This window comes from Triticum dicoccoides, chromosome 4A (assembly GCF_002162155.2).
Source record: "Triticum dicoccoides isolate Atlit2015 ecotype Zavitan chromosome 4A, WEW_v2.0, whole genome shotgun sequence".
NCBI classification, from domain to species: domain Eukaryota; kingdom Viridiplantae; phylum Streptophyta; class Magnoliopsida; order Poales; family Poaceae; genus Triticum; species Triticum dicoccoides.
The window spans coordinates 95672529-95681278 of record NC_041386.1 but is presented as its reverse complement, the minus strand read 5'-3'; positions in this window follow the sequence as shown (position 1 = coordinate 95681278).

Below are 8750 nucleotides of genomic sequence, written 5' to 3'. Positions count from 1 at the left end.
AACAACGCGTATAGAGGAAATTTCAATCCTAGGCCTTATCCTAGTAATCCCTCTAATAATTATGCTAATTCCTACAACAATTCTTATGGAAATTATAATAATATGCCCTCTGATTTTGAATCTAATATTAAAGAATTTATTTCTTCGCAAAAGAATTTTAATGCTATGATTGAAGAAAAATTGCTTAAGATTGATGATTTGGCTAGGAATGTTGATAGAATTGCTCTTGATGTTGATTCTTTGAAACTTAGATCTATTCCACCTAAGCATGATATCAATGAGTCTCTCAAAGCCATGAGAATTTCCATTGACGAGTGCAAAGAAAGAACCGCTAGGATGCGTTCTAAGAAAGATGCCTTTATAAAAGCGTGTTCTTCTAGTTCCTATGAAAATAATGATGAAGATCTAAAACTTATTGATGTGTCCCCTATTAAAACTTTGTTTTGCAATATTAATCTTGATAATAATGGGACTGAATATGATCCACCTTTACCTAGAAGGCGTTCTAAGAATTCTGAATCTTTTGATCTTGATGCTAAATTTGATAAAAGTGGGATTGAAGAAATTAAAACCCTAGATGTTGCTAAACCCACTATTATGGATTTCAAGGAATTTAAATATGAAAATTTCTCTTTGATTGATTGTATTTCCTTGTTGCAATCCGTGCTAAATTCTCCTCACGCTTATAGTCAAAATAAAGCGTTTACTAAACATATCGTTGATGCCTTGATGCAATCTTATGAAGAATAACTTGAATTGGAAGTTTCTATCCCTAGAAAACTTTATGATGAGTGGGAACCTACTATTAAAATTAAAATTAAAGATCATGAGTTTTATGATTTGTGTGATTTGGGTGCTAGTGTCTCTACTATTCCCAAAACTTTGTGTGATTTGCTAGATTTCCGTAATTTTGATGATTGCTCTCTAAACTTGCATCTTGCGGATTCCACTATTAAGAAACCTATGGGAAGCATTAATGATGTTCTTATTGTTGAAAATAGGAATTATGTGCCCGTAGATTTTATCGTTCTTGATGTAGATTGCAATCCTTCTTGCCCCATTATTCTCGGTAGACCTTTCCTTAGAACGGTTGGTGCAATTATTGATATGAAGGAAGGGAATATTAGATTTCAATTTCCATTAAAAAAGAGCATGAAACACTTCCCTAGAAATAAAATAAAACTACCATATGAATCTATCATGAGAGCCACTTATGGATTGCCTACCAAAGTTGGCAATACCTAGATCTATTCTTGCTTGTTATGCCTAGCTAGGGGCGTTAAACGATAGCGCTTGTTGGGAGGCAACCCAATTTTATTTTTATTCCTTGATTTTTGCTCCTGTTTAGTAATAAATAAATTATCTAGCCTCTGTTTTGGTTGTGTTTTTTGTGTTTAATTAGTGTTTGTGCCAAGTAGAACCGTTGGGAAGACTTGGGGAAAGTCTTGTTGAACTTGCTGTAAAAAACAGAAACTTTAGCGCTTACGAGAACTGCTGTCATTTTTATTTGGAAAGTGCTATTTAGTTAATTATTTTTTCAGATGATTAATAGATAAATTCCTCACGTCCAGAAATTTATTTTAGAATTTTTAGGGTTCCAGATCTTGCGCTAGCTACAGATTACTACCGACTGTTCTGTTTTGGACAGATTCTGTTTTTTGTGTGTTGTTTGCTTATTTTGATGAATCTATGGCTAGTAAAATAGTTTATAATCCATAGAGAAGTTGGAATACAGTAGTTTTAACACCCATATAAATAAAGAATGAGTTCATTACAGTACCTTGAAGTGGTCTTTTGTTTCTTTCGCTAACGGAGCTCACAAGTTTTCTACTTTAAGTTTTGTGTTGTGAAGTTTTCAGGTTTTGGGTAAAGATTTGATGGATTATGGAACAAGGAGTGGCAAGAGCCTAAGCTTGGGGATGCCCATGGCACCCCCAAGATAATCTAAGGACACCTAAAATCCAAAGCTTGGGGATGCCCCGGAAGGCATCCCCTCTTTCGTCTACTTCTATCGGCAACTTTACTTGGAGCTATATTTTTATTCACCACATGATATGTGTTTTGCTTGGAGCGTCTTTTATGATTTGAGTCTTTGCTTGTTAGTCTACCATAATCATCCTTGCTGTACACACCTTTTGAGAGAGCCATACATAATTTGGAATTTGATAGAATACTCTATGTGCTTCACTTGTATCTTTTGAGCTCTATAGTTTTACTCTAGTGCTTCACTTATATCTTTTGAGTTATATAATTTTGCTCTAGTGCTTCACTTATATCTTTTAGAGCATGGTGGTGGATTTGTTTTATAGAAACTATTGATCTATCATGTTTCACTTAGATTATTTTGAGAGTCTTAATAGCATGGTAATTTGCTTAATAATAATATGCTTGGTATTCAAGATTTGTAAAACTTTCTTTTGAGTGCGTTGAATACTAAGAAAAAAATTGATGCTTGATAATTGTTTTGAGGTATGAGGATGGTGATATTAGAGTCATGCTAGTTGAGTAGTTGTGAATTTGAGAAATTCTTGTGTTAAAGTTTGTGATTCCCGTAGCATGCACGTATGGTGAACCGTTATGTGATGAAGTCGGAGCATGATTTATTTATTGATTGTCTTCCTTATGAGTGGCGGTCGGGGACGAGCGATGGTCTTTTCCTACCAATCTATCCCCCTAGGAGAATGCGCGTAATACTTTGCTTTGATAACTTCTAGATTTTTGCAATAAGTATATGAGTTCTTTATGACTAATATTGAGCCCATGGATTATACACACTTTCCTTCCTTCCACCATTGCTAGCCTCTCTAATACCGCGCACTTTTTGCCAGTATCATACACCCACCAAATACCTTCCTCAAAACAGCCACCATACCTACCTATCATGGCATTTCCATAGCCATTCCGAGATATATTGCCATGCAACTTTCCACCGTTCCGTTCATTATGACACGCTCCATCATTGTCATATTGCTATCATGAGCATGTAGTTGACATTGTATTTGTGGCAAACCCACCGTTCATAATTCTTTCATACATGTCACTCTTGATTCATTGCATATCCCGGTACACCGCCGAAGGCATTCATATAGAGACATATTTTGTTCTAAGTATTGAGTTGTAATTGTTGATTTGTAAGAAAAATAAAAAGTGTGATGATCATCATTTTTAGAGCATTGTCCCAAGTGAGGAAATGATGATGGAGACTATGATTCCCCCACAAGTCGGGATGAGACTCCGGACGAAAAAAGAGGCCCTAAAAAAAGAAGAGAAGGCCCAAACAAAAAAATGAGAGAAAAAGAGAGAAGGGACAATGTTACTATCCTTTTACCACACTTGTGCTTCAAAGTAGCACCATGATCTTCATGATAGAGAGTCTCTCATTATGTCACTTTCATATACTAGTGGGAATCTTTCATTATAGAACTTGGCTTGTATATTCCAATGATGGGCTTCCTCAAAATGCCCTAGGTCTTCGTGAGAAAGCGAGTTGGATGCACACCCACTTAGTTTCTTTTGTTGAGATTTCATATACTTATAGCTCTAGTGCATCCGTTGCATGGCAATTCCTACTCACTCACATTGATATCTATTGATGGGCATCTCCATAGCTCGTTGATACGCCTAGTTGATGTGAGACTATCTTCCCCTCTTTTTTCTTCTCCACAACCACCATTCTATTCCACATATAGTGCTATATTCATGGCTCACGCTCATGTATTGCATGAAGATCGAAAAAGTTTTGAAAATGTCAAAAGTATGGAACAATTGCTTGGCTTGTCATCGGGGTTGTGCATGATTTGAATACTTTGTGTGGTGAAGATAGAGCATAGCCAGACTATATGATTTTGTAGGGATAGCTTTCTTTGGCCATGTTATTTTGAGAAGACATAATTGCTTTGTTAGTATGCTTGAAGTATTATTATTCTTATGTCAACATGAACTTTTTTCTTGAATCTTTTTGGATCTGAATATTCATACCATAATTAAGAAGATTTACATTGAAATTATGCCAAGTAGCACTTCATATAAAAAAAATCTGTTTTTATCATTTACCTACTTGAGGACGAGCAGGAATTAAGCTTGGGGATGCTTGATACGTCTCCAACGTATTTATAATTTTTGATTGCTCCATGCTATATTATCTACTGTTTTGGACATTATTGGGCTTTATTATCCACTTTTATATTATTTTTGGGACTAACCTAATAACCGGAGGCCCAGCCCAGAATTGTTGTTTTTGCCTGTTTTAGGGTTTCGAAGAAAAGGAATATCAAATGGAGTCCAAACGGAATGAAACCTTCGGAAACGTGATTTTCTCATCAGATAAGACCCAGGAGACTTGGACCCTCCGTCAAGAAAGCCATGAGGCGGTCACGAGGGTGGAGGGCGCACCCCCGGCCTAGTGGGCCCCTCGAAGCTCCACCGACGTACTTCTTCCTCCCATTTATATCCACGTATCCCCAAACGATCAGATACAGAGCCAAAAACCTAATTCCATCGCCACAACTTTCTGTATCCACGAGATCCCATCTTGGGGCCTGTTCCGGAGCTCCGCCGGAGGGGGCATCGATCACGGAGGGCTTCTACATCATCATCCAAGCCTCTCCGATGAAGTGTGAGTAGTTTACTTCAGACCTACGGGTCCATAGTTAGTAGCTAGATGGTTTCTTCTCTCTTTTTGGATCTCAATACAATGTTCTCCCCCTCTCTCGTGGAGATCTATTCGATGCAATCTTCTTTTTGCGGTGTTTTTGTTGAGACCGATGAATTGTGGGTTTATGATCAAGTCCATCTATGAATAATATTTGAATCTTCTCTGAATTCTTTTATGTATGATTGGTTATCTTTGCAAGTCTTTTCGAATTATCAGTTTGGTTTGGCCTACTAGATTGGTTGTTCTTGCCATGGGAGAAGTGCTTAGCTTTGGGTTCAATCTTGCGCTGTCCTTTCCCAGTGACAGAAGGGGCAGCAAGGCACGTATTGTATTGTTGCCATCGAGGATAACAAGATGTTTTTTTATCATATTGCATGAAACTATCCCTCTACATCATGTCATCTTGCTTAAGGCGTTACTCTGTTTTTAACTTAATACTCTAGATGCATGCTGGATAGCGGTCGATGAGTGGAGTAATAGTAGTAGATGCATGTAGGAGTCAGTCTACTTGTCTCGGACATGATGCCTATATACATGATCATACCTAGATATTCTCATAACTATGCTCAATTCTGTCAATTGCTCAACAGTAATTTGTTCACCCACCGTAGAATACTTATGTTCTTGAGAGAAGCCACTAGTGAAACCTATGGCCCCCGGGTCTCTTTCTCATCATATTAATCTCCATCACTTTATTATTGCTTTGCTTTTACTTTGCTTTTACTTTTTACTTTGCATCTCTATACCAAAAATACCAAAAATATTATTTATCATCTCTATCAGATCTCACTTTCGTAAGTGACCGTGAAGGGATTGACAACCCCTAAGCGCATTGGTTGCGTTGAGCTATTGTTTTTGTGTAGGTACGAGGGACTCGCGCGTAGCCTCCTATTGGATTGATACCTTGGTTCTCAAAACTGAGGGAAATACTTATGCTACTTTGCTGCATCATCCTCTCCTCTTTGAGGAAATCCAACGCAGTGCTCAAGAGGTAGCATACAAGCATGGTTCTATCTGCATCGATGGGTAGCGCCGTCTTTTGTGAAGAACGGGTTTTTGCTCCCTTAGATACTGCCATCACCCCCTCCAATTCAAATGGCTGATAAACAAGAAAAGAAATTGAACGCACATACATTGTATGATAGACAGATGTGGTAATTCACATATATGTTGTCTAACTAAATAGGACAGCATGACACAATTTCACATATATGATGCCTAACTAAACATGATAGCATGACACAGTTCCAGATATATGATGGATAACTTAATAGGATATAATGGCATAATTCAACATATGATGAGTATCTAAATAGGATGACATGGCAAAACTATATGATGTCTTTCTAAAATAGGTTGGGATGAAATAATTCACATACATGTTGTCTAAGTATACAAGATGGCATGATATAATTGACATAATTGATTCATATACTAAGCAGCTGGCACTCGCATGTATGATCTCTAAACTAAGCAGATTGAATTCAATATTGTGAATATGATGTCTAAACTAAGCAATGCAAGACACCATGTGCATGATATGAGAAATATAAACATTGCAACTTAGAGCATACACCTCAGATGGGATATAGGACTGGTCATCTATCTCTGGATCCTCCTCTCAGGAGCTACCTGTAACCATCGAGATATATGCTTCAATAGGTACCATTGCCTGCTCTGAAGGCCTTTTTTTCACTCCTGATTTTTCCATAACCGGCTCAAATGGCTGATACACATGAAGAGTAGTTCAATATACACAGATTGTCGACAAATGGAATACGTAATGAAAAAAAGATGGCATGAGATAATTCACATATATGATGCCTGGCTACATGGTGGTGCATAATTCACATATATGATAACTGGCTGAAAAACATGTCATTGCATAATTCACATATCTGATATAGAAAGCAAACATGAGGCATTCACACAAAGCATGTCTAATCTAAGCAGATGGCATGGCAATGCAAGACACCATATGCATGATATGAGCAATATAACCCTGCCAAGTTAGAGCATGCACCTTGGGGGGGGATATGACTGGTCATCTATTTCTGAATCCTCCTGTGAGGAGCTATCTGTAATTAGCAAGAAATCTGCATCGATATGTAGCACTGACTGCTCAGAAGACCTTGTTTTCACTCCAGATTTTCCCATGACCGACTCAAATGGCTGATTCACAGGAAGAGTGGATGAATGTGTAAACATTGTTGACAAATGGAATACATTATGAAAAAATATGGCATGATACAATTCACATATACGATGACTGGCTAAACAGGATGGCATTGCATGATTCACGTATATGATGCCCGGCTAAAGAAGATGGCATTGCATAATTCCCATATACTCCCTCCATTTCTAAAATATTTCTCTTTTTAGAGATTTCAAATGGACTACCACATATGGATGTATATAGACATATTTTAGAGTGTAGATTCACTCATTTTGCTCTGTATGTAGTCACTTGTTGAAATATCTAGAAAGACAAATATTTAGGAACGGTGGGAGTATGATATAGAAACCAAACAGGTGGCATTCACACAAAGAAAATCTAAACTAAGCTGATGACATGTAAGATGTATAATGTAAGCAATGCGAGGCGCCATATGCATGATATGACCAACATCAGCATGCCATGTTAGAGCAAACACCTCATGTGCTAAATTGGAGTGGTCGGCTCCCTCTGAATCCCCATCTAAACAGTTATCTTCCTCTAGAATACAATTTGGAATGGCGGGAGGGGGGCCACTTAGCCCACCATGGAGCGGCGTCTGCATGACATTGTATTCCCACACGACGGTCTTCTCTTTTTCTCTACATGTTCAGTACGATTGTGTACAATAACTGACATGCATAATAAAAAAAACATAGTTAGATTATGTAAGGCCTAAGGGGTGCTCATAACCCACAAGTATAGGGGATCAATTGTAGCTTCTTTCGATAAGTAAGAGTGTCGAACCCAACGAGGAGCTAAAGGTAGAACAAATATTCCCTCAAGTTCTATCGACCACCGATACAACTCTACGCATGCTTGACATTCGCTTTACCTAGGACAAGTATGAAACTAGAAGTACTTTGTAGGTGTTGTTGAATAAGCTTGCAAGATAATAAAGATTACGTACATAAAAGCTAAGGGCTGTTGTAAGTAAAGAAGCAATAAAGTAAATATAGCAAGTGTGGAAAAGTGGTGGTAGGAGTTGTGAAATTGTCCCTAAGCAATTGACTACTTTACTAGCCCGATAGCAAGTATTATGTGGGAGAGGCCACTGCTAGCATGGCATCCCTGACTTGGAATTCTATGCACTTATGATTGGAACTATTAGCAAGCGTCCGCAACTACTAACGTTCATTAAGGTAAAACCCAACCATAGCATTAATATATATTGGTCCCCCTTCAACCCCGTATGCATCAATTTTTCTATGCTAGGTTGAAGCTTCTGTCACTCTTGCCCTCCAATTCATAGTCCTATCAACATACAACTAACCCTATGGTGTGATCCACGCACGCGCTCATATGATGGGCACCAAAGGACAGCAACATAAACACAAGCAAATTAAATCAATCATAGCAATTCATCAACCACCGATAGGACAACGAAAATCTACTCAGACATCATAGGATGGCAACACATCATTGGATAATAATATGAAGCATAAAGCACCATGTTCAAGTAGAGGGTACAACGAGTTGAGGGAGAGTGGACCGCTGTAGATAGAGGGGGGAAGGTGATGGATATGTTGGTGAAGATGGCAGAGGTGTTGGTGTAGATCGCGGTGATGATGATGATGGCCACGACAGCGTTCCGGCGCCACCGGAAGAGAAGGGGAGAGGGGGCCCCTTCGTATTCTTCTTCCTTGACCTCCTCCCTAGATGGGAGAAGGGTTTCCCCTCTGGTCCTTGGCCCCCATGGCATAGGAGGGGCGAGAGCCCCTCCGAGATTGGATCTGTCTCTCTGTCTCTCTCTGTTTCTGTGTTCCGTTCTGCTGCCCTTTCGCCGTTTCGTATATATATGGAGATCCGTAACTCCGATTGTACCAAAACCTTCACCGTGATTTTTTAACCAAAAATTAGCTTTCTTGCGGCCGAAGAAGG